At 45.1% G+C, this 24,095-nt stretch overlaps 1 protein-coding gene across 5 annotated transcripts in view; it reads left to right on the top strand.

The window, feature by feature from the left end:
• LOC146853909 (olfactory receptor 8U1-like) overlaps positions 1-24,095 on the top strand; it is a 209,592-nt gene that overhangs the window by 87,283 nt on the left and 98,214 nt on the right. The window lies entirely within an intron of this gene.

Raw genomic sequence — 24,095 nt, 5'->3', positions numbered from 1 at the left:
TTGGGAGTGACTATTCACTCAAACCTTTCACGGGCACCCCAGCTGGATCTACTAACTCGTAAGCAAAGGCAAATAACGGTAGCTATGGTCAGAGAGTATAATAGCCCCCTAACAAAACCCATTTCTCCTACTTTGTAAATCTATGATGCCAAAGCTATTGATGGTTGTTTTTGTGGCTCAGAGCTATGGTGTTTTTCAGATCATTCGTCTTTGAGTAGATCAGAAAATAGCTTTTAGAGGAATTTGGTTAATTTACCTCAAAATTCCCCCCTAAATCTTTGATGTTGGTCATGGGACAACGACCATTGGCAGATAGAGCCAGATTGCGGCCTGTGTTATTCTGGAGATGACTGTGGTTTCAGACCGAGTTGGCACATTATGGTGGTGTATTAAGAGAAGTGATGACTGAAGATAAATTCAGTAAAATCCCACGGCTAAGAGAGGTTCACAAGTTACTTATAGGCATTGGTCTTGGGGATTATTGGCTTAATCAACTTCTAAGCCCTTCTCTAAAATCAAGATTGTTGATGGCCCAGTATTGGCAGTGGGTAGACAAAAATGCAGTTGGATGAAGTATTGGTCACTCGCTGAATGGCGTTTTTTATGATATTAAATCCACATTCTATCTGGAACCATACTGGGTTTAATTACTGTACCTTTAGACATGAAAAAAATATTTTCAATTTAGGAGAGGTGCACTTCCTCTAAAGACTTTCACTGCTAGATGGGATCCCTGACAAAGATGATGTTTATCCAATATGTAATGACGCCCCTGAATCTGTTGGTCATGTTCTCTTTGCCTGTTTGGATATGAGGACATTTGTGGCTCCTGGATTAAAGCCATATGCAGGCTGATGGGTACTTGGGGCAGCCAAACTGCCCTCAGGATACTCAGATCGTATCCGAATCATGCATTTGTATGTGGTGTTGCCAAGTTTATGGGTAAAATGTAGGTCGTTCGCACAAAGGCAATAATAACTTCTGCTTGACCCCACTGACATCTTTCGAACTGTTTAACCCTTTCGATGCTCATGACGGAATGGTTCCGTCATGAGCATCGGTGCCCCGATGCTCATGACGGAACCATTCCATCATGAGGCCAGGGGCGCGAAATCCCTCTGCTGCAGATAGCAGAGGCATTTCTATTTCATGCCTTTGACCTTGGGAGCTGGGGAAGAGCTTCCCCAGCTCCAGAGGCCCCCTCCCTGGTTTCTGTGCAATGAAGATCAGCGCGCAGGTCGCGCTGTCTTCATTGCACAGAAAACGAAACTGAAATGAGCCTTTACGCTCATTTCAGTTTCACTTTGTATGTGCTCAAGGGGCTATCTCAGCCCCCCCCGGCACGTAGAAAGACAGGAGAGGTATCATTGGAAAGGGGTGAATCTCCCCTTTCCAATGGTACCCCTCCCCAGTGGATCCCTGCTTGGGGATCATCCCAGGAGGGCGATCCCCAAGCAGGGATCCACCCACTAGACACCAGGGAGGGGGGAGCGGCCCCTTAGGCAAGGGCTTTTGCTCCCCCCAAATATTTTTAGTGTCATTTAGTCTTTCTGCCCCCCCTGGGCAAACAGCCCACTAGACACCAGGGATATTTACTTTGCGCACATAATTTTTTGGATGGGGGCTGCCCATGAAGGGCATGTCCATGCCCCCACCCCGCATAATGTACAGGCAATGTAGATTTCGCCTCACAACGTTTTGGGCCCTTGCCTGCCGCGGGTACTTGGGCCTCCCACACAAGTGAGGCACCATTTTTACCGGGAGACCTGGGGGAACGCTGGGTGGTGTTTAATTTGTGTGAGCCCGGTGATGCCACAACTTTCCCACACCAAAATGTGTGAAAAAGTGATTTTTTCAGCTAAAATTGAGGTTTGCAGGGGATTCTGGGTAAGGAAACATTGGGGGATCCACGCAAGCCATACCTCCCTGGATGCCGCCAGGTGTCTAGTTTTCATAAATGCGTGGGTTTGGTATGTTTCCCTAGATGGCCGCCGAGCACCGGGCCAAAAACCCAAGTGACCCCCCTTGCAAAACCAGGTGGTTTTGTGATAGGCCATTTTGATGTTGCCTCACTATGTTTTGGGCCCTTGCCTACCGCGGGTACTTGGGCCTCCCACACAAGTGAGGCACCATTTTTACCGGGAGAGCTGGGGGAACGCTGAGTGGTGGTAAATTTGTGTGAGCCCGGTGATGCCACAACTTTCCCAAACCAAAATGTGTGAAAAAAGGGATTTTTTCATCTAAAATTGAGGTTTGCAGGGGATTCTGGGTAAGGAAACTTTGGGGGATCCATGCAAGCCATACCTTCCTGGAAGCCGCCGTGTGTCTAGTTTTCAGAAATGCATGGGTTTGGTAGGTTTCCCTTGATGGCCGCCGAGCACCGGGCCAAAAACCCAAGTGACCCCCCTTGCAAAACCAGGTGGTTTTGCGATAGTCCACTTTGATGTTGCCTCACAACGTTTTGGGCCCTTACCTGCCATGGGTACTTGGGCCTCCCACACAAGTGAGGCACCATTTTTACCGGGAGACCTGGGGGAACGCTGGGTGGTGTTTAATTTGTGTGAGCCCGGTGATGCCACAACTTTCCCACACCAAAATGTGTGAAAAAGTGATTTTTTCAGGTAAAATTGATGTTTGCAGGGGATTCTGGGTAAGGAAACGTTGGGGGATCTACGCAAGCCATACCTCCCTGGAAGCCGCCAGGTGTCTAGTTTTCAGAAATGCGTGGGTTTGGTAGGTTTCCCTAGATGGCCGCCGAGCACCGGGCCAAAAACCCAAGTGACCCCCCTTGCAAAACCAGGTGGTTTTGCGATCGGCCACTTTGATGTTGCCTCACAACGTTTTGGGCCCTTGCCTGCCGCGGGAACTTGGGCCTCCCACACAAGTGAGGCACCATTTTTACCGGGAGAGCTGGGGGAATGCTGGGTGGTGGTAAATTTTTGTGAGCCCGGTGATGCCACAACTTTCCCACACCAAAATGTTTGAAATAAGTGATTTTTTCAGCTAAAATTGAGGTTTGCAGGGGATTCTGGGTAAGGAAACGTTGGGGGATCCACACAAGCCATGCCTCCCTGGAAGACGCCGGGTGTCTTGTTTTCAGAAATGCATGGGTTTGGTAGGTTTCCCTAGATGGACGCCGAGCACCGGGCCAAAAACCCGAGTGACCCCCCTTGCAAAACCAGGTGGTTTTGCGATCGGCCATTTTGATGTCGCCTCACTACGTTTTGGGCCCATGCCTGCCGCGGGTACTTGGGCCTTCCACACAAGTGAGGCACCATTTTTACCGGGAGAGCTGGGGGAACGCTGGGTGGTGGTAAATTTGTGTGAGCCCGGTGATGCCACAACTTTCCCACACCAAAATTTGTGAAAAAAGTGATTTTTTCAGCTAAAATTGAGGTTTGCAGGGGATTCTGGGTAAGGAAACGTTGGGGGATCCACGCAAGCCTTACCTCCCTGGAAGCCGCCGGGTGTCTACTTTTCAGAAATGTGTGGGTTTGGTAGGTTTCCCTATGTGCCGGCAGAACTAGGGTTAAAAAACTACAGCTAGTCACTTTGCCAAAAAAGGGTCATTTTTCACTGCAAAATTGAGGTGTGACCACATTGCGTTTTGCGCCGTTTCCTGTCGCGGGCACTAGGCCCACCCGCACAAGTGAGGTACCATTTTTCTCGTAGGACTTTGGGGAACGTGGGGTGGGTGGAAATTTGTGGATCCACGCAGATTCCGGAACTTTCCATCACAGAAATGTGGGGAAAATGTGTTTTTTTTGTCAATTATTTACGTTTGCAAGGGATTCTGGGTAACAGACCATGGTGGGAGGCACTCAAGTCACCCCATCCTGGATTCCCCTGGGTGTCTAGTTTTCAAAAATGTATAGGTTTGCTAGGTTTCCCTATGTGCCGGCAGGGCTAGGGTTCAAAAACTATAGCTAGTCACTTTGCCAAAAAAGGGTCATTTTTCACTGCAAAATTGAGGTGTGACCACATTGCGTTTTGCGCCGTTTCCTGTCGCGGGCACTAGGCCGACCCGCACAAGTGAGGTACCATTTTTCTCGTAGGACTTTGGGGAACGCGGGGTGGGTGGAAATTTGTTGATCCACGCAGATTCCAGAACTTTCCATCACAGAAATGTGGGGAAAATGTGTTTTTTTTGTCAATTTTTTACATTTGCAAGGGATTCTGGGTAACAGACCATGGTGGGAGGCACTCAAGTCACCCCATCCTGGATTCCCCTGGGTGTCTAGTTTTCAAAAATGTATAGGTTTGCTAGGTTACCCTAGGTGCCGGCAGAGCTAGGGTTCAAAAACTACAGCTAGACTCTTCGCAAAAAATGTGTAAATTTTCAGTGTGAAAATGTGGTGTGTTCACCTTAGGTTTTGAACCACTTCATGTCGTGGGCACTATGCCTACCCACACAAGTGAGGTACCATTTTTATCGGGAGACTTAGGGTAATTCAGATTTGTAAAGCAACTGTTATTACCTATTGATTTTTGATGCATTTCTCCCTTCCAAATGAAAGACATTGTGTGAAAAAAAAGTAATTTTGAAAAATGACCAATAATTGTCATGCAAGTATGAGTATTCACAATTTCGAAAATGTGCAAATATGCACTGTTTCTAAACTCTGTAATTTGTTCCCATTTCAGAAATACATAGGTGTCTTTCATACCAATTTTTCCACGTATACATTTTCACACTATAATTGCTATATACCCGGAACTAAAAAAAAAACCATTAGAAAATGCTGCTCAGTTTTTTACTCTGGGTTCGTTGGGCTCTTGGTGAACCTACAAGTCCTATATATCCCCACAACCAGGAAGGTCCAGCAGATCCAACGGTATATTGCTTTCTAAGAGATGTCATTATTAGAAGAAGTTACAGGTGAAAACGTTGACACAAAAGGCTGCTTTTTTCAACTAATTTTTGATTTTTCCTATATTTAACTTTTAGTTTCTATAAAGAAACCTTGATGGATCTACACAAATGACCCCTTGCTGAATTCAGAATTTGGCTACTTTTCAAAAATGTATAGCTTTCCAAGATCCATTATTGCTTTTCTACCCATTTCTACCATTATCCGGAAGGAGGTTGAAAGCACAAAACATTGCAAAAATAGGGTATGTCCCAGAAAAATGTCAAAACTGTGTAAAAAAAGTTGGATTTCTGACAAAAATCTGTCATTCCCTAAAAGCTGGAGAAATGGTGATTTCAGCCCCACACACCCTTTTTTGATATGATTTCCAGAGAAAACCCAGACGCTTTCATTTGCAGCCACTTTTCCCCATTTTTCACAAAAAAAACATTTTGCTGTATTTTGACTAGTTTCTGGGAACCCCCTAGGAGAATCCACAAACCCTGGGTACCTTTAGAATCCGCATGATGTTGGAAGAAAAGGACGCAAATTTGGCGTGGATACCTAATGTGGTCAAAAAGTTACAGGGGCCTAAGAGCGCACTACCCCAAATAGCCCAAAAAAGGCTTAGCACAGGAGGGGAAAAGGCCTAGCAGCGAAGGGGTTAAGCAGTGATTACACCAGGTGTCTATGTCTATTTATTGTGAATATGTGTTGGACTTGGCCCTTCTGGCAGGTTCACCCCTGAACTTTTTGCTTTTTATTGGTGACTTGGTGTGGTGATTTTTTGGGTTTCTGCGCACTTTCCCTGTGTCCCAGGGTAAAGTGCGTGCGTGCTCTTAGTGCATGTGGTGAGATAGGCCTGCCCTCCCATAGGAATGCATGGGGAATGTATGTGTCACTAGTAGTTCCTGATGCGTGGGGTGTGCAGGCCCGAGTTTGGTATGTGCGGACTCGTGGGAGTGAATGCTGCGCGATGATGTGTGCGGCGTGCATGTACCTAGTGTGGAAGTGCCACTTCTAGAAGTGGGCACTTCTGTGTGCAGTGTGTCTGTCGCGTGATTGGCTGGTCATGTCATGTGACGGGCTAGGGATTCCCCAGAGTCAGGATGAGTCACCCAGTGGTGAATGGGGAGATCAGCAGCTAGATGGGTGGGAGGAGTACACCTGGGTCCTGAATAGGACAGGGTTTTCCACACACAATGCTGGCCCCGCCCCCTGCGGTGCGACTGACGACCCTAGCCCTGCCAATGACTAGAGTGAGGGGCTGAGCACATCAAGGGTGCTCCCCAACCAGCTGCGACTGGTTTTCCCCCTCACCCTGAACCCAGAACAAAGGGGTTTGCTGTATAAAAATGGGGCTGTGTCCCCACAGAAACTGTTCTCTTCTTGGATCCTGACAGAGGGGGGCTTGCTGCTGGTGGGGCCCAGGAGGGACCGCCATGGGGGCTACCTCCCTGCTGGAGGGCCCTGTGTGCTGGCCCCTGGGCCCTACCTTGCCCCCTGGATGCCCTCAGGACCGTGGGGACCTTTTTGCTGGTCCTTTTGCTTTACCAAGGCTTGGTGCAGCCTTCTAGCGCCCTGGGAGCGCTACCTTGCTTTATGTTGCCCGTAGGAGCGCTGGAGCTCCGCAGCGATGCGCTGCTGTCTGGAGGGAGGGAATCCCCATAGGAGGGATTTCCCCGTACAGCAGCCCGGTTGGTGCCTACCCCGAGTTTATGTCCTTGCGGGTGCCCACCCCGCTGAAAATGCCGCCGACTGCTGATATCTAAAAGCGGGTGCCCACCCCGCATTGCGGCCTTCGTTTATGTCGTTGCGGGTGCCCACCCCGCTGAAAATGCCGCCGACTGCTTTTGTGGGGGAGCGGGTGCCCACCCCGCACTTTGCCCGGTGAAGGATCGACGCCGCGGCCCGAGCCGCATTCAAAATTGCCGCTGAGCCCGCGGCCCGCCTGGTTGTGGGCGGGGCCGCGGGACGGAAGCGAAAGTGCGGCTGCAAGAGAGGCGGGAGCCCACCCCGCTCTCGCGACCAAAGGAGAAGTGCGGCCGCCGCCAGCGAGGCTCTCAGAGGTGAGAGAGCCCCGCCCGCTGCACCGGTGAAGCCTGCGGCGAGACGGGGGCAGCTGAATCCTCGGCGAGGCTCTCATGAGCAAGAGAGAGCCCCGCCTGCTGTCTTTGTGTCCGGAGGAGTCCCCCGACAGAGCCCGGTGAGTAGCGGCTGGTCCGGGGGTCTGAGCGGTCCCGCCAGGGGAGCGGGCCGCTCCACCGATGCTGACTAGTTGTGTATTAGGGCCCAGAGGGGCCCCGGCTTCTATCATTTGAGGGAGCATATCTGGCGAAGGTGCTAGTAAAGGCACCGTGTTGGGGTTTCCTGGGCGGCCCCGTCTGGCAGCGGGCCGCCCCAACGATGGGGCAAGTCAGTTCCCCGTCCTCAAAGGGCACCGAGGCGCCCGGCCCATATTATTATTTCTCGAGCCTAGAGGGCTCCAACGTTACCGGGGCATTTCTTCCATGTTTGAGTGGCCCCAGATGGCAGCGGGCCACTCCCACCTTGCCCCACATTAGTTTACAGGGCCACAGAGGCTCTAGGGGGGATTTTGTTGTTGGTTAGAGCCCCGAGGCTCCAACGAGGCGGCCACGATTATTCTAGAGCCCAGAGAGGGCTCCAGCGTTTGGGGACACCTTCCATTTCGCCGCCAGTGCGCTCCACAGTACTTTGGGGCAAGTTCCTGTTCGATATTGGTGCCCAGTTATTTCAGGAGCCCGTGCGCTCCATGGGGACATGTTACTTTCTGAGCCAGATGGCTCCCACGTTTTGGCCTATTGTTTCAGGGGCTATTGAGAGCCCCTGCCTTATTTGCCTTCCCCAGCTGCGCAGCACTTAGTGCCAGCTGCAGCGTTTAGGCCCTGTGCTTGTCCCCAGCTGCCCAGCAAGTAGTGGGCAGCTGCTACGTTTAGGTTTTGGCGCAACCTGGACTATAATGTGATTTTGGGTGCTAGGAAATGTACTGTGTATAGTATATTTTGCGCTCCCTGTATTTCATACCTCTAGATAGGATTTCTGCCTAGGAGGTTGTTTTACCTTGTTTAGGTTGATGGTAGGGAGAATGTACTTCCCTGTGTTATGTACGCCCCGAGTGTAGGTATACTTAGGTGGCTAGGTCTAATGCGTTAGACTTGCGAGAAATTGCATAATGTGGTTTATGCCCCGGTGATGGATGCAGGATAGGTTTTATACCTGATGCTAGTGTGATGACGCTGAGGTAATTATTGCGCCAGTAGATACTGGTTATGTTCTACATGTACACTTGGTAATTTGTGTTATGTTCTAAGAGTGCTAATTCCTGACAGTGGTCCATGTGGCCCTGTCCCCTGTACATATAATCCCTTGTAAATTCTGCACGTGCCTGTTGGCACATTGTAGAGTGTGTGTTTTTATCTAATGTGTTGTGTATAATACAAAGGTTATTTTTATAGAATACCTTGTGTGGAGTTTCCTTTGTGGTGGGCCTTGGGTGTTGTTGCTGGGTGCGCGCGCAAACGCTTTACACATCGCCTCAGGGATAAGCCTGTCTGCTCGTGCCAAGCTACCAAGGGGGTGAGCAGGGGTTATCTTTGGCGTGTAACTTCCTTGCCCTGACTAGAGTGGTGGTTTCTGCCTGACTTTGGCGCAAGCCTTAGCCAACCAGAAATCCCATTTCTAACAATATGTATATGGTGCTCACCCTTATACCTGTATATATACCCTCTGGATCCCAAAGGAACTTGCTACAATTCATTTTATTTGCTCTGTTTCTGTATGCAAATAGAGAATATAGTTGTCTTATCAATTTCTTAATAAACTCTTTTATCTGTTTTCAATGACGACATTTTGTAATGTAGCGCTTTTACTTAATTTTATATTTTTTTATCATGCTGTATAGAGGTTGCATTTTATGAACAATTTTGCATATGTTATGTGCTTATATGACTTGTATTGTTAAATAAATCAGTCATTGATTGATTGATTATTTGTATTTTTATTTAGTTTTATATATTTTATATGTACGTATTTATATTGCTCTTGTATGGCCTTTTAGGCCGAAGTAAAGATATTACTGGCTTTTGGTCCAAGCTACCAGAAGGTAAAGCATTGGTTAATGTGTGGTTTGCTTGTGTTTCACCTTGATAAGAATTGTGGTTGCTGCTTCAGTAGGGTCTCAACCAGTAACCCAATTTTCAACTGATAGGACCTGTGTGGGCCACCAACAATACCAATGTGTTGATTTTATAGTTTCCTATAAATAATTGTTCTACAACATCATAAATATTGCTTGCAGTGGCATTGCTGCAGGTCTGTCACTTGTATATGCAACTTTTAGGAGTTAGTTCATTCTTCATTTACTTGAATATGTTTCAACTGTGGGGAAAGAACTGAACAGCCCATTTTAGTTCTAGAAGGTTTTTCCATACATGATCTAGACTATTCTGCATATCCTCCCAGATTAGGAAATCATCTCAATTATTTCTAACGCCTTCTTTTATTGCATCTATGCATACAATAGTCTATACATCAATAAGTAATAAAGTCATCTTTATGACCCATATTTCTTCAGCCATAAAGTAAGTGTATGTCTGTTAATTATCTCTGTTAATGAGGTTAACGTCAACCCTTGAGTCAGGGGCTCCCAAGGGACTGTTTATGCTTTAAAACCCACAGCGGCTCCCAGGCAGATTTAGTGAGTTTCAGAGACGAGAATCCACCGCATATTTTTAAGACACAATTCATTCCTCTGGTGCAATCTGTAGGTGATATTCTTTTAAGTAGCACAACGTATTTCAGCCCATATTTCAGATTGTTCTTCCTTACGGTAGATAGGAAGCAAAGTAGTGTTTGTGAGGGAGTAAGTGAAGGAATGAATCTCTTTCGGTTGACCTGTAATAGTGTGTCTTTTGTCTATGTCACCTTCCCATACCATTCATTCGTACTTTTTTTGTAAAATGCAATGTTCTCATCTGTAACAGTTGCTGTAATGCAGGGCCTCTGTAACTGTGCGACTCTGCGACTGCAGCGTTTTCCGCATAATTAAGGATGTCCCCCTATTTGCCATATAAACAATGCTCTGTCGCATAATAACAAATCCATTTTGTTTCTAGCTCTAACAGATCACAAGTTACTAAACAAACAGCGGGACTTGTCGCAGAGTAGGAAGCCCTTCCGAAGGTTTACTGCTCTTCTCTCAGTAACTTGTTATTGGATGTATGTGGTAAAGTGATACAACTGAGGTGAAACCTTTGCTAAGGCAGTGTTAGCATGCATAAAAATGAGGAAATAATTAAGTAACACTATCACAAAATGTGCTACATGATGCTGCATAATTTGCATTTTCTGGCCACACAACTCAGTCAACCCTGAAGCATAATTTGGTTTTCTCTGGCTGTATAATTGCAGTGGTCCTGTTCTTCTGTGAAGCGCCCCAATACTTCCGTTATTGACCAGTTTCCATATAAAACTGATAATTAAATAAATCAATACATCAATAATTAGAAGGAAATGATTTTGGTTCTTTGCACATGGTTTTGCAGAACAATGAAAACATTTAGGTGTGAAGGAAACTGGCGCGTTTTCTTGCTGTCATTCCTAAAGAAGAGGAAGATGGCATGGATTTGACTTTCCTACCTATACCGAGTGCAAGAACAAAATTTACACCAAATAAAAATGCTTTTTCCGCATATATTAATGAGTGCGGTACGACTGGGTTTATTGCGGAGCAGGCGGCTGCCCAAGCACAGCAGGTCGTGTCACTGCTAGTGCTGCCTCTAATTAGTAGGTCCACGGATGACGAGGACATCGGTATCCCCTGCCCAGCTTGCTGTGAGCCTGCCTGCTCCTGTGCTACAGCACAAGCATCGCCCCCAATGCTGCCGATGCCGGTGAGTATGGCTGTGGCGCCCAGGACTCGCGCACGCTCAGCAATCAGCATGCTGGGAGGCAGCAGCACCGATACTACCGGTGACTCCATGGCGCAAAAAAGCTGTGGTGGGCCGCATCGAGCACGCTGAAGATTCAGCAGCAATGCAGGGTTGCAGCCAGTTTTACAGTCCTTTAGGGGCTGCCATCAGGAAGCTCTGCTCTAACCCCTTCTGGCACTACAGCTTGCTACCCTCTTGTCTGTGTAGTCCCTATGGGTGGCAGCGGCCGGTCAGTTTTGGTCATCTAAAGCATCGGTACCCCCTGTGCCCAGCCCGAGTCTGTGTGAAGTGCCACAGATCCAGAGACACACCCCAGTGCAGGGGCAGCGCGGTCCTGCCTGGATTTGCATCGCCACGGGTCAAGCCTGGAGGTTTCAATAAATTAGCATTTTAATGGCCCGCAGTCATCAGTCTTCGACCTGTAGTTCAGGCACATTAGTCCCTAATGCCCTTTGGGTCCCAAATTTCTTTCCTATGTCAGTGAGTGAGCTTTTAAATCACGCTTTAAGCCCGGTGCGTTCCAGTTCACTTCCTAATCCGTTAAACAGCGCTGCTTTCAATCAGGAATGGAAAGAAACGTGAGGTGCGCGCCTCTTCCGAGCCTCAGGTTATACTACTCTGCCTGCCCAGCAAGAAGAGAGTCCACACTTACTTTAATTTATTCTTCCTCATGATGAGCCCTCACTCTCAAAGTTCCAAATGTGCTCTCGCAGCTTCCATACCTCAACTCTGTCATGAGCCAGCTACAATTATCCAATGGGAGGCTCAGGCAGTGGCGGGGTGCAGCAGACTCGGGGAGCAAGCTCTTGTTTGAAGATTACTTCTTGGATACGTGACTTGCAGGCGTGATGACATCATCACTAACGTAGTGATACACGATCATGCCTGCCTGGTGAGGTATACGTCGGCCTGCCTATGAATACATACCAGCCAGCCACCATGCAAGGTATGTTATTTTTTTTATTTTATAGTTGAACAATTAATATTGAAACCACCACCTGCAGGGTCAGAAATTGTAGCCGCGGCCCTGTGAAATAAGTGCTGGTTCTGAGCACCGGAAAGCACCGGCTCAAATTATGCACTGGCGCTAACCTGTGGATCTAAATAGTCCATGTCCATGTGAGATGTGAGTGAGTGATAAGCAAGAGAAGGGTGAAGTGGGTCAGAGGAAAGGACGCCCATCAGCGGAAGCAAAGTCAACAGGAATCATTCACACTGTATTAGAGGATGTGGTCCGTCAGCTAAACCGCCGACTTTGGTGCTAGAAACCAGAGTTCGAGCCTCGAGGTCGCATCCACATCCTGTGATTCTTGGCAAATCACTTAATCTCCCCGTGCCTGAATGTGTAATGTAAATACGGTGCTCATGTAAAGCGCTCCAATACCTTCGGGTCGAGTTTGCGCTATATAGATATGCAAAAAACTCGAGTCAGGAGGGTGTTGAGTACCAATAGCTGCCTGAGAAGAAACTGATACACGTGGAAGTATCTACAAGGCCAAGGCTTGGTTTTTAGAAGCGGTAGAAGGATGGCGTTTTCAGAAGAGCAGGGTCCGCCTTCAGTAGAGCGCTGGCAGCTGTGCTATAAGCAGTGCTTAATTTGTAAAATGTCAAGTGCCATGGCTCTGACCAGGAGGTCACTGCAGCTTGCACCACCCATCGCCCCTGTCATCGCTACCAAAACAACTACTAACCATCTCTCCTGCATGTAAATGCGACAGTTCAGATTATTCCAGGTCCCCAAAGCTAAAGGAATGGCTGGGGAGGCAGGTATTAGTCAATTTTTATTGTATATTGTTTTCCCAAACAACTGTTATACTGCTCATCTCAAAATTACATGAGCAGCGCCACCTTGTGGCAGACTGCCCTAAGTGTGGTGTTGACAATTAGGTGCCGAGCACCAGAAACCAATTAAGTGCCGGCGCTCAGCCCCGGAAAGCTCCGGCTCAAATTAAGCACTGGCTATAAGATGCCGCAAAGAGTTCTGGGAATGTTGCTACTCCCGGCTCAGACACAGACACAGGGTTAGGATATGAAGCGACGCTGATTATGTATTCACGTAAAACACAGTAGAGTTGAAAGGGGGTGGGGGTTCCTGAGAGGTAGGAATATGGATTTAGCGAGTTTATAAGGTAGGGTGAGATTTAGCTCTTTGAGGGGACGGGGCATGGTATAGAGAAGGATTTGATGTCCTGTCTCCCAGTGTCAGCATTGCAGTGGAAACACATATATTTTTCTTACCTGTTTTCCTTACTCATTTTGAAACCTAACAAATGGTTATTTTGCACCTAAAAGTGATTTTGCAATAAAAGATGGTTTTACTCCTCGTGGTTTGTGCCTACAAATAATGTTGTCACATTCATGAAAATGTGGCACTAAGGGGGACTTTGCACCATATTGTGTGTTTGCTCCAAAACAGGAATTTTTCTCTTCAATGTGAGACAGCAGCACTGTTTAATTTCAAAGAAGTGTGCTTTTTCACATAGATTTCATTAACACCTACCTGTTTTCGCCTTAAATGTGATCTGTGCTTTTTAAATTATTGCTACATTCCTGAGGATTTTGCACCTAATTATGATTGTGCCCCTAAATGTCTTATTTCCTAAACGTGCTACCCCAGTACTGACAACTTTGCACACAAGGTTCTTTTCCACCTAAATATGGTTTTGCATATTCATGTGATTTGTGCTCCTGGAGGGCAGGGTTTCTACGCCCATTCTGATTGGGCAACAAGGGTCATCTCGTGCTGTTTACCAACTGTGAATGGAGCTAATGCATTGGTTTACCACCTAAAGTGACATCCTACATACTGAGGGGCTTATTTACAAGCACTTTTTGTGATGTAAAGGCGGCGCAACCTCCTGCCCATATTTACAAGGACACGTATAGCCACCCTTCTTGGCTTTTAACGTCCTTGTAAATATGACCCCTCTACAACCAACACTTTGTGTGGAAGGGGCATATCATGGGTGTTGCTGTGGGTGGTCCCACTCAACACCCAAGGCTTCTGACACATTTCAAGATTTGTGAAAAATCATAACCCTGGAAATGTGTCAGAATGCTACGACTCCCCAGGGGAGGCATAGGGAGGTATAGAGAGGCATTCTGCAGCACACATAGAATGAGGAAATAACCTCTTGTGATTGTTTATGCGCAGAAGTTTTTCAGCTTCTATGCGTGATGCATTAAGGAGCACACATAGAAGTTTCAAAACGCCATTTCAAATTGTTTAGGGGCCTGTGTCGGCGCATAGCAGCAAATTGTACGCCAGCGCAGGGGAGAGCTAAGGGATCTGTCATATTGTTGTAGATATGACGCATCCCTGTGCTTTAGAATTAACGAAGCGTAGCTGATAGAGATCAGGGTGTGTATAATATTCCCACTACCACAGATAGAGTAATCTCATAGTTACACGCACATACATTCATCATACGCTAGGGCCCATTTCACTAACATACGCTCAAATACTCTACCAGCAGCAATAAACCTGTGGAAAGAAAACTCCCAATCACCCTGCATCTATATCGAGGTCGATAAGACCTGGTTATTGTGACTGTCCATAAACATAATCTATACAACCTATACGAATAATCAAAATATAATACACAATAATCGACAAGAAATAATATCCAACACCATGTTCAAGTTATATTGCTTTATCTAAAATTAGTCAAAGAAAATCAAGCAGCATAAATCATTTTTCTCATAGTTACCTATTCTAGCTAATGTCAGAACGGGTCAGGACAAGTCTCTCGGTAAAGTCTCTCAAGACAAAGTCCCTTCAGCATCAATCCTCAGCAACGTAGATTCGGTACGCGGCAAAGGCAAATGGCAAGTGGCAAGACCCTCTCTAGGCTAACAATTCTTATACTGAATCGAACAAAAGAAAGATACAAAGAAAAGTTGTAATGTCCGCTGGACCGCTGAGCAGAGCGAGAAGGAAAGGATGTAACATTGCTACATTCGAAAATCTCCGCTCAGGAAAAATCACAAAATAAAGACTACGGAACAGGAACCAAGAATCGCAAATGTATCTGTTAGTTCTACTTCTCCTCGGCAATGAGACCAATGCTCAGAGTCTTTCTCTAAGGCTCCTTTGTTTTCCCAAGGCTGCCAAGGACGTTCCATTTCACTCGAAGATTACCCCGGCTGCTGATGTCCTCACGGAAAATTTCACAAAGCAAGCAAGGACTGTGGTCAGCTGACTTCAGGACCATATTCAGCAGGGCTCTCTTCCATCACAGTTTTCTATTCTCAACTCGAGGCCAGGCTTACAAAATCGGCCATCTTTAACTAGGCCACCATAGGCCACAATAGACCATCTTAATTAAAAGAAACAAAAACAACGTTACCACAGCATAGTGATTAAACAGTGTTAACCCCACTAATACCCTTATGTGTATGCATCTATCTAGCACTTGCAACATAGAAAAGCATTAATTCGGAAAGCGTTTTGTGCTCAAAAATAAACAGCACATAGCAACGTTTAAACATGAAAACACGCACGTTATTGTTAAACAGCACATTTATGCGCACCCACGTGTAACTCTCTCTTATTAGGACAAACGGATTGATTAATATAAACACACTTGCACAAGACAAATAATTAATCATTAATAATTAGAAAATTAATATGACAAATAGACATGCCAGAGCTTCAAAAACCAACGAATTTTCAAACAGAAAACTCTGCTCCAGCAATCCCCCCTTTGGTGATTTTATCACCAAATAAACCCCAAAAAAAAATAAAAAATTAGTGAAAATTTAGTCCCATTTTAGGAGAAATCGGAAATGTCTTTTCCCCTTACACAACATTACACACCAGTCACTCTTTTGTGGTAAATAAAATATTACGCTCTCAGACTTTTAAAATATAAATAAGATCATGCATAAAGCAAGAGGCTGAGTCTGTGGTATCAGGTTCATAAAGGGATTTATTCCAATAACTCGAGTCAAAGGGAGAATATTTCCATCACCAAAATTGGATCTGGAAAGGGGCTCAAAAGTATTCTCAAATATTCTCAAAACATTATTCACAGAGTACAGTATATATACATTTCTCAATTGTACGTAAGCAAAAGAGCAAGAGAGAATGAGATAAGAGCATGTGGGCGTGTAAGTAGGCGTGAAGGTGGGCGTCCATGTGGGCGTCCACTTGATGATAATGGGTAATTTGTCATGTGTGGGTGGATACCTGGAGAATCCTGCAATGTCAGCAGAAATATTTGGCAGAGATGCGTGCGCAGTCGCATGACGTGTGATAGACGTGCAACTAGAGGGAGAAAGGGACTTGACATTTAGCTCTACATGTGGAGACAAAAGTCTGGGGTTATGTCAACCTAATCCCAAATCATATCTAATATCCTATGATTAAAGAACTGTGTTATCCAAAAAGAAAGGTCTCTCGAACAAAATCTATTCTATACTGACTGTGAGTGCGTGTACAAGCGTCTAAGTGTCTACACTAAATGCGAGGGGGTAGGAATATTCCATGGTAACAGGGCTATGAATTACTTGCATGAGGACAGAGAAGCCGGGCCTTTTGCTCGGTAGCTGGAAGAATGTTTACTTAAACTACTAGACAGGAATGCATTGGGCAGGGAGCGGAGCAGATAATTTCCGAAGGTGAAATACAGTTCTTGGCAGGCAGCAAGCTGATGTCGGGCATCGTGAGCCGCGCAGGGAGTAGGACAAAGTTCATGGATACAGATGCGAGCTCAGACTGGAGCTTTCAGAGGCAGAAGGCAGGAAAAGGCTTGATGGCAGAATCAGGGCCTACTCGCCTGGACTGAAAAATGGCATAAGTGAACCATATAAAGGCGGTGGCCTTTCGTACTTAGGAATGGAATATCCGGCCCATTCATGGCGGATCAACAGAGGACATGTTAACGGTGGACGCACATGTATTTGCGTCTTCATAACTGGAACTGGAGGGAACATACATGTACTTGTAACATGCACATAGAACCGTTGGGGTCCAAGATAGGGGACATAACTGACCAGAAAAATCCATATTTCCACATTCCCTCCTTGTCCCCTACTTGCCCGTCAAGAGATATCAATCTTCATTAATCCATTGATCTGTTCATATAGCATCATTTGTTCTTCTTTCTTCTTCCGGGATCTTGAATGAAAATCTTGATGTGGAATGCACGATGTGGCACACAGACCACAAATCGCTGGTCCACATTGCAGGCATAAGCAGCAACTGAATAGTATGAGAAGGCCAATACCTAGGAAGGATAGGACCCTCCATCCAAAGGTAGATAATACACTCCAAAACCAACCGGACCAAGTCCAGGTGCCTGGATTCTGGTGTATCTGGCTTACAATCTTATGAAGGCGAGTTATGGCTTTATATACAGATGGCGAATTTTCTGGTATGAAAAATGCAACAGCTTGATTTGATGACCCTACAAGCTCCGCCCCTATCGGCCAGGATAACGTCAAGGACAAGACTATTTTGAAGCACAACAATCCGCATAGCAGACTGCTCTTCGGTTAAATTGCCTAAGGCGGAAATAGTTTCGTTCACTACTGCTTCAAGGGTTCTGGTTAATCTACGTATCAGCTTACTATTGGTAACTGTACCTATATAGGGAAAGAAACCTTTATTGAAATCTGTGTATTTTTCCCATGCTGTTTCAGTGTAATCGACAATTGGGAGATCTCTCTGCTGTCTATTGTGTACTAAATGAGTATTTCTATGATAATCAGGAGGAGCTAGGAAAACAGGTGGTAGGAGGAATGCTATGTAACAGGTACCATCCCAATCTAGAGGTAGGCGTATATATGCGGTCTGGCCACATATAAAGTAGGAATGACGAGAAGCTCTAAATGTAGACTTGCCTTGATCACTGAATTTTATTACAGTGGTGCATTTACTATGGCCCATGTGTATGGAGCCATTCTTTCTTATACATAATTCCCCTTTTACTGGGAATACGGACATGGCGGGCAATATTGGTGTAGCTTCAGATTCAACGTTCAGGATCATGAGGTTAAGTGTAAAATTACCTAATCCATATACTTCATTTTCTAGATCAGTTCCTGTTCTTTTGGGAAGTCCCTCCTTGTTAGGGTAGCAGACTTTAAGCAAAACTAAGTTCAGGTTTCCCCATACGCAGTTGTCTTGATAAACTGCGGAATTCGAATCTAGGGAATTAATCAAACTAAACCATGCTCCACAGGAGCCATTGTGTGTGAACGGATAGAGAAAGAGGGGCAAAACTCCCTTATAGTTCTGATAGGGGGGGAGTCGGCCACAGACCCAGCAGTCTGTAGCATTGCTAGTCTGATGTGAATGGTGCAGCATCTGAATAAAGGTATTGTTGCGTAAGGCAAGTCGATATGATAGCTCATAGGATGGCAGATCACTAAATGTGTGCTTTATGGTATCATTAGTGGAGGAGTATAAGAGTGAGGCAATAGGAGGAAAAATAGCATGTAGTATTAAGCTGATACATATTATCGTGATGCACATCTTGCTTTTTCTTATCAATATTATTGTCCAAGATCTTATGCAAGCCAGAATACATGTTCAACCGCTTCACCACCTAGTGGACTTAATTGATCAAACGGGTTCTGACTTCTTAGATCAAAGTTTAGCTTTGTGGAAACTTCTGGGGAGTCTCCTCTAGAAAATGGTGTTCAAAATCCAAAATCCAAGTTTAAAGTCTTTTTCCTTTGTAAAAGAGTGGTGAAGGTGCACTTTGACTTTAACGGCCGTCCCCGTGGTCCAGAGCACTGACTTTGGCGCCTTTCATCCAGGAGCGATGGAGTATTCTTTGACCTGGGTGTTGTCAGGGAAGGCGGCAGCAACCTGCGAACAACAAGAGAGTAGTGCAGACATCAAGGAAGCCAGGTAATCTGTCAGCATCAGTAATCTTTTAGGCATTGGAGTGCCCCACATATTTGGTGGTCTACCAAAGACCACTTCATAGGGAGATAAGCCTGTTCTAGAATGAGCTACCATTCGCATGAAAAAGAGGGCAACCGGCAGGGCTACCATCCAATCTACACCTTTGTCTGCGCAAATTTTAATATCCGATTATGTCTTTCTACAAGGCCTGCTGCTTCAGGATGTCGCACACAATGGAATTTCCAGGTATACCCTAACAGAAGGGACACCTGCTTCATTAGTACCAGGACATATTTGTAACCTCTACATCTGTTTATTTGGATATAATCCATTTGGAGCACTTCAAAAGGGTGGTCAGGTGGATGGAATCCACCTTGTTCCATCGGAATGCCTTTACCTGCATTGAATTGGCAACAGATCATACATGTTCTGACCTTTTGTTTCGCTGCTGCACGCAGGTGCTTGTTGAACCATATATTCTGTAAGCTATCTATCATTGCTTTCTCTCCTAAGTGTGCAGGACTATGTGCGGTATTTATGATTATTTGTACCATTGAATCAGAAAGAAACCCTGATCAGTCAGTACCCCTCCTTGTTCCGACCATTTCTTTAATTCGTCCATAGTAGCATGTGTCTGTATGTCTTGTACATCCTTGGAAGGATCCCTAACTGTCATGGCTTTGGACACTTATTGAACCTGTAACTTTGTCATGTCTAGTGGGGTCTGAGCTGTCTGTTTAGCTGTTCGGTCTGCCAGATCATTGCCTTGGGAAATGGTATCTGTGGCTCTAGTATGTGCTTTACATTTTAGGATAGCTATGGCTGTTGGTAAATGTATTGCTTCCAGTAGGGCTTGAATATGGGGGCCATGCTGTATCTTGGCCCCATGAGAGGTCAAGAAACCTCTTTCTCGCCAGAGAATCGGTGTAAATGTTTACTCTCAGGTGCTTAGCTCTTATGCACGCTTGTGTCAGGGCGATGAGCTCTGCTGCTTGTGCTGACAATATGTCTATTCTTTTAGTCTCTATTATTACAGTATCAGTAGTCACTGCATATGCTGCCACTAATTCTCCCGCCCCTGTCCTCATGCATGAGCCGTCAACTTATAGTGTTAGGTCGGGGTCTGGGAGTGCAACGTCTGTCAAGTCTTGTCTTGGTTTAGTCACGGTATGTATTACTTCAACACAGTCGTGTGGTGAAACGCTTTCTGTACTGGAGGGCAAAAGGGTAGCAGGATTCAGTATGTTGCATCGTCTGATCTCTATGTGTGGTTGAAATAACGTTGGCTCATAGCCTGTCAGTCTAGCTACAGTCAGGTGTTGTGTTTGTGTCCGGTTCAAGAGAACCTCTACTGCGTGTGGTACTTGTACTGTCAGAGGGTGGCCCAGCACTATCGAGTCACTTTGTCTTATGGCTAAGGCCGTTGCTACAACTGATTTTAGGCACGCAGGCAAAGCCTGTGCTACTGGGTCTAATGTACTAGAAAAATAAGCACAGGGCTCGTGTTTTCCTGCATGATCTTGTGTTAGGACAGATAGTGCTGTTCCATCCCGCTCTGTCACAAAAAGCATAAACGATTTGTTGTAATCAGGGTTTGCTAAAACTGGTGCTTGACATAAAGCTCTCTTTAATTCTTCAAATGCCACAGTGTGTTCTTGAGGACTTTAGTCTTTTTGTGTCTTGGGCTGGGAAAAACCAGAAATCAATTGAATACGTTCCGGTGCCCACAACTAATTCCCCTGAAAGATCACAATAAAACATGAGAAAAAGGGGAAAGCACCATACCTATTTCCTCGACTTAATTTCTAAGGGGGCTAATTTCTAAGGGGCTTAATTTCTTAAGGGGCTAGCGGGAAGCGAACCTCCTCAGGGGCCAGCAGAAAGCCAATATTCTCCTCCTTCCCCCCCTTTTTGACAGGAGGAAATCTGAAACAGATTTCACTGCTGTCAAACACTATCAAACCCTGTGTCTTGTCAACACTATTAATCCCTGTGTGTAGCTACTGGGCGTAAGCAAAATTATAGGAGATACACAGCGTATTTGAAACGGCGAGAAATCCTTCAAATTAATGTACAAACCTCATTGTGTTAGCTCATAAGCTAGCCAAATGACATCTCATATGCAAATGTCCCTATTACATGAACCTACACCAACCTGAAGTCAATATTAATGCTAGTAGGCCCTAATAGGAATGCTAAATTACCTAAATATTCGGAAAACCAAGTTTAAGAACAGTTGTTAATGTTGATAATTAATAATTTATCTGCTAAAGAAATCAGTCATTTTGCAATAATTTCCACCTATACAATAAATAGCCTAATTTAAAAACAAGTCAACTTTTGGGGCCACCACTTACAAGAATGAGCTTACTAAAGCAAACTTTAAAAAGGAAATCCTGTCAGATATTTTCTCATTACCCTAAATACCGAGCCTCATTTGTCACTCTGTGGTGGCAGTCCTTATTTAAAACAGGCCTTCAAGAGTTAAGATGCGAGTGCACAGATCATAATTGTTCCTTAATGTCCAATCTGGAAACATATGACCGAGGCTGCCTGTCTATAAGAGAAAGGCAGTCGTGTGAAAAATATTTTAGTCTTGCATAATTTTTCCTATTATTTCATTCATCTCCAACACCAATTAGACATACACTGATAACGTGTTGTCTGCTATTTTGACAGCATGATAAAGGTAATATCACGTCTGTGAAATTTAGTAATTGTGAACAAGTTCCAGCCAAGCGCTGTGCAAAGATCGCCGTCGTCACGACTATCTCTGTACTTGCACAGGAGAACTTGGTATTAAACGCTAAACAGACTGGTCAATACAACACAAAAACAAAACATATATAAAATACATATGCCAAGCCATCAGTATACCAAGCACAGAAAGCATAGACAATTGCACTAACATATATAAATGAGCAGCGATGCGCAATTACAGTACCTACAGCTCAGAGGCGAACATTCTGGCCTGCTTAATTTGTCAGGCTTATAATCAATAATTCATTTACCTGCCCTATACACCCCCATCTGAAATCACCGTGTCAAGTCTGACACACAGAATCAGCAATAATAATCAAAAACGAAGAACACACGAACCTGTTTGTTTTCTTTTATAAAAACAGAATCAGCAATAATAATCAAAAACGAAGAACACACGAACCTGTTTGTTTTCTTTTATAAAAATGAGCTATGCATCTTCGTCAACACAATGTACCCTAATGTCCCAGACGAAGACGCACCTCTCATCTCTCCTCACAGACTTTTAACCACTGGATCATTTATCCAATGCAACTGGTGGCAGCTTGTGGCCACAATTCAAAAATGTCTGAATTTGAAAATCGTTTTTATATAGGCACATAGCCCTTAAAATTCCAAGCAAGAGCAACATTTTACTTTCTGGCCAGAAGCAATATAGCATTTTCTAAAAAATAAAACAAATCTTCTCCATAGACATTTCCTCGGGGCACTCGTTTTGCACAGAATAGAACAAGGGAATCTTTCTCGACTTACATTTCTCAGCTGCCCTGTCTTATCAGAGAAGTTAAAAATAGCCCCTCAGCGCGGCCTGAGCCTGGGCTGCCAGCCAACTTTTTTTCGTTGTTCCGGCTGCAGGCATTACACAGATGCGATGTCAGAGAAGCTTCCTTAGCAGTGCCTCTGTTCTGCTCCTCTCACCGGCCCCTACCTACACTGGCTACAAGGTCAGAATCTGTCTCCGATTTCTGTATCACATACTGCTCTACACAGCCCCCACCTTCTCCTCACTCTGAAGCTGTCAAAGACAAAAAGACTACTCAATTCCATAAAAACTGCAATAATTCGCTCAATTGAAAAATTATTTTTACATACAATTTGCACTCAGGGGGTCATAATCTCACCGACTTGACCCAGCACATTGGCTCACTGGACCACCAAGAACACAAACCTGTATTCTTGAACAATTTGCAAATTCGAAATACCCACAATTCTTTTTTTTTTTTTTTTTTTTTTTTTTTTTCAAGCTAAACTTTTCAAAAATTACTCTTTCATAAGAGTGTTTCGTTGTCCATCTACTTGTTCTGCTTTTACTCGGATACCTTCCTCAACTAACATATTTTCTCGAACTTTATTTGAATTCTCCTTACTCTTCTCTTCCTGTCTACGTGCTTTTTCCGTACGTCTATACAATTCTTTTCGCCATAAATCAATGGCGTCTTTCTGTTATTATCTAGCTTTCCTTTTCCATAATTCTTCCTCTACTTTCACGATGCAATCTGCATCCCAGGTCCCAGCTGCGGGCCACCTGTGACTTTCTGATAATTCCTTGGTGTAGTCTACCCATAAATCAAGAAATAATATGGCGTCTAGGCCATGCTTATGATACATAAAGTACCCTGGAGTGTCCCTAGGTGGAATGGGAACAGCTTCTTCGAGTACCCCTTTTCTAGTTGTGATCTGTCTTAACTTCGAAAAGAGCGGCATATTGAGAACTGATCTGATACCTTATTTTTGAACACACTTAATACAATAAAACACAATAATGAACAGTCATTCATACCACAATATGTAGGACGTATTAACACATTTAACATTTAACATTTAATGAGCAACAATGATGATGATGATCTAAGAAACTAGTCACTAAACATAATACTCGGCATTAACTGGATTATTCTGAATTATATACTAGACATACTAGATATACTGCTAAACAGTACAGATACACTGCTGAAACAGTGCAGACCGGATTTGTGTTCCCAAACCCGTCTTGACCGGCACAACCTATGTGCACGTCAGAACGCCTCCCCGGCAATGGTACTCACCGGGTAGCTCGGAACGGAAGGCCTCAGAACTGAACTGGACTGAACTGGACTGGACCGGACCGGACTGGACTGGACTGGACTCTACTCGTGACCTGGATACTTCGGAACTTCGGAATCTGGTGGGCCTCTGTATACCTCGGACACAGCTCTCTCGCAGGTGGGCTCTGGGTAGGACAATCTGCGTTCCTCACCGCCTCGTATGGATGCCTGGTCGCAGTCTGTCCCCTTCGTTGGCCTGAGGGAGTTGGCGGGAAGACCCGCGACGTGCGCGCTTGAAGTCCATCACGGCTATGGAAGGGGGCAAAACTGGACCTTCATCTCCGGCGTGTGGGGAAAGAGATTAAACTGTTCGGGCGCCATTATGTGGTAAATAAAATATTACGCTCTCAGACTTTTAAAATATAAATAAGATCATGCATAAAGCAAGAGGCTGAGTCTGTGGTATCAGGTTCATAAAGGGATTTATTCCAATAACTCGAGTCAAAGGGAGAATATTTCCATCACCAAAATTGGATCTGGAAAGGGGCTCAAAAGTATTCTCAAATATTCTCAAAACATTATTCACAGAGTACCGTATATATACATTTCTCAATTGTACGTAAGCAAAAGAGCAAGAGAGAATGAGATAAGA

The sequence above is a fragment of the Triturus cristatus genome, chromosome 4_1, assembly GCF_964204655.1.
Source record: "Triturus cristatus chromosome 4_1, aTriCri1.1, whole genome shotgun sequence".
NCBI lineage: Eukaryota > Metazoa > Chordata > Amphibia > Caudata > Salamandridae > Triturus > Triturus cristatus.
Note: the sequence above shows the minus strand (reverse complement) of the source record. Positions and strands in the feature narration are given on the sequence as shown.